This window comes from Theobroma cacao, unplaced genomic scaffold (assembly GCF_053813885.1).
Source record: "Theobroma cacao isolate CCN51 unplaced genomic scaffold, ASM5381388v1 tig011, whole genome shotgun sequence".
Taxonomy (NCBI): Eukaryota; Viridiplantae; Streptophyta; class Magnoliopsida; order Malvales; family Malvaceae; genus Theobroma; species Theobroma cacao.
In genome coordinates this window covers 397746-401004 of record NW_028291722.1, presented here as the reverse complement: position 1 = coordinate 401004, position 3259 = coordinate 397746, and positions in this window count along the sequence as shown.

The following is a 3259-nucleotide window of genomic DNA, read 5'->3' as shown; positions in this document are numbered from 1 at the left end:
TGCGTTTCTCGAGGTAAACAATCAGTTACAATCTGTTTTAATCAAAAAATGTAAAAACAATTCAAAATAAATTCAATAATGGGATTATAAATGCATTTAAACCGAGTAATAAGGCTTTTCTAGGCTTGAGTGACTATAAATGAACTTTTCTTGACAATGGATGGCTTTTGCTCCATGTTTCCCGAGGTAATAAATCAATTACAATCTGTTTTAATAAAAAAATGTAAAAAAAATTCAAAATAAATTCAATTATGGGGTTATAAAGGCATTTAAACCGAGTAATAAGGCTTTTCTAGGCATGAGTGACTATAAATGATCATTTCTTGACAATGGATGGCTTTCGCTCCAAGTTTCCCGAGGCAAACAATCAATTACAATCTGTTTTAATCAAAAAATGTAAAAACAATTCAAAATAAATTCAATAATGGGATTAGAAAGGTATTTAAACTGAGTAATAAGGCTTTTCTAGGCTTGAGTGACTATAAATGAACTTTTCTTGACAATGGATGGCTTTTGCTCCATGTTTCTAGAGGTAAACATTCAATTACAATATGTTTTTATCAAAAAATGTAAAAAAAATTCAAAATAAATTCAATAATGGGATTATAAAGGCATTTAAACCGAGTAATAAGGCTTTTCTAGGCTTGAGTGACTATAAATGAACTTTTGTTGACAATGGATGGCTTTCGCTCCATGTTTCCCGAGGCAAACAATCAATTACAATCTGTTTTAATCAAAAAATGTAAAAACAAATCAAAATAAATTCAATAATGGGATTATAAAGGCATTTAAACGGAGCAATAAGGCTTTTCTAGGCATGAGTGACTATAAATGATCTTTTCTTGACAATGGATGGCTTTCGCTCCAAGTTTCCCGAGGCAAACAATCAATTAGAATATGTTTTAATCAAAAAATGTAAAAACAATTGAAAATAAATTCAATAATGGGATTATAAAGGCATTTAAACCGAGTAATAAGGCTTTTCTAGGCATGAATGACTATAAATGAACTTTTCTTGACAACGGATGGCTTTCGCTCCACGTTTCCCGAGGCAAACAATCAATTACAATCTGTTTTAATCAAAAAATGTAAAAACAATTCAAAATAAATTCAATAATGGGATTATAAAGGCATTTAAACCGAGCAATAAGGCTTTTCTAGGCATGAGTGACTATAAATGATCTTTTCTTGACAATGGATGGCTTTTGTTCCAAGTTTCCCGAGGCAAACAATCCATTAGAATCTGTTTTAATCAAAAAATGTAAAAAAAATTCAAAATAAATTCAATAATGGGATTACAAAGGCATTTAAACCGAGTAATAAGGCTTTTCTAGGCATGAGTGACTATAAATGAACTTTTCTTGACAATGGATGGCTTTCGCACGACGTTTCCCGAGGCAAACAGTCAATTACAATCTGTTTTAATCAAAAAATGTAAAAACAATTCAAAATAAATTCAATAATGGGATTATAAAGGCATTTAAACCGAGTAATAAGGCTTTTCTAGGCTTGAGTGACTATAAATGAACTTTTCTTGACAATGGATGGCTTTTGCTCCATGTTTCTAGAGGTAAACAATCAATTACAATATGTTTTAATCAAAAAATGTAAAAAACATTGAAAATAAATTTAATAATGGGATTATAAAGGCATTTAAACCGAGTAATAAGGCTTTTCTAGGCATGAGTGACTATAAATGAACTTTTCTTGACAATGGATGGCTTTCACTCCACGTTTCCCGAGGAAAACAATCAGTTACAATCTGTTTAAATCAAAAAATGAAAAAAAATTCAAAATAAATTCAATAATGGTATTATAAAGGCATTTAAACCGAGTAATAAGGCTTTTCTAGGCTTGAGTGACTATAAATGAACTTTTCTTGACAATGGATGGCTTTCGCTCTGCGTTTCTCGAGGTAAACAATCAGTTACAATCTGTTTTAATCAAAAAATGTAAAAACAATTCAAAATAAATTCAATAATGGGATTATAAATGCATTTAAACCGAGTAATAAGGCTTTTCTAGGCTTGAGTGACTATAAATGAACTTTTCTTGACAATGGATGGCTTTTGCTCCATGTTTCCCGAGGTAATAAATCAATTACAATCTGTTTTAATAAAAAAATGTAAAACAAATTCAAAATAAATTCAATTATGGGGTTATAAAGGCATTTAAACCGAGTAATAAGGCTTTTCTAGGCATGAGTGACTATAAATGATCATTTCTTGACAATGGATGGCTTTCGTTCCATGTTTCCCGAGGCAAACAATCAATTACAATCTGTTTTAATCAAAAAATGTAAAAAAAATTCAAAATAAATTCCATAATGGGATTATAAAGGCATTTAAACCGAATAATAAGGCTTTTCTAGGCATGAGTGACTATAAATGAACTTTTGTTGACAATGGATGGCTTTTGTTCCAAGTTTCCCGAGGCAAACAATCCATTAGAATCTGTTTTAATCAAAAAATGTAAAAAAAATTCAAAATAAATTCAATAATGGGATTATAAAGGCATTTAAACCGAGTAATAAGGCTTTTCTAGGCATGAGTGACTATAAATGAACTTTTCTTGACAATGGATGGCTTTCGCACCACGTTTCCCGAGGCAAACAGTCAATTACAATCTGTTTTAATCAAAAAATGTAAAAACAATTCAAAATAAATTCAATAATGGGATTATAAAGGCATTTAAACCGAGTAATAAGGCTTTTCTAGGCTTGAGTGACTATAAATGAACTTTTCTTGACAATGGATGGCTTTTGCTCCATGTTTCTAGAGGTAAACAATCAATTACAATATGTTTTAATCAAAAAATGTAAAAAACATTGAAAATAAATTTAATAATGGGATTATAAAGGCATTTAAACCGAGTAATAAGGCTTTTCTAGGCATGAGTGACTATAAATGAACTTTTCTTGACAATGGATGGCTTTCACTCCACGTTTCCCGAGGAAAACAATCAGTTACAATCTGTTTTAATCAAAAAAAGTAAAAACAATTCAAAATAAATTCAATAATGGGATTATAAAGGCATTTAAACCGAGCAATAAGGCTTTTCTAGGCATGAGTGACTATAAATGAACTTTTGTTGACAATGGATGGATTCGCTCCACGTTTCCCGAGGCAAACAATCTATTACAATATGTTTTAATCAAAAAATGTAAAAAAAATTCAAAATAAATTCAATAATGGGATTATAAAGGCATTTAAACCGAGTAATAAGGCTTTTCTAGGCATGAGTGACTATAAATGAACTT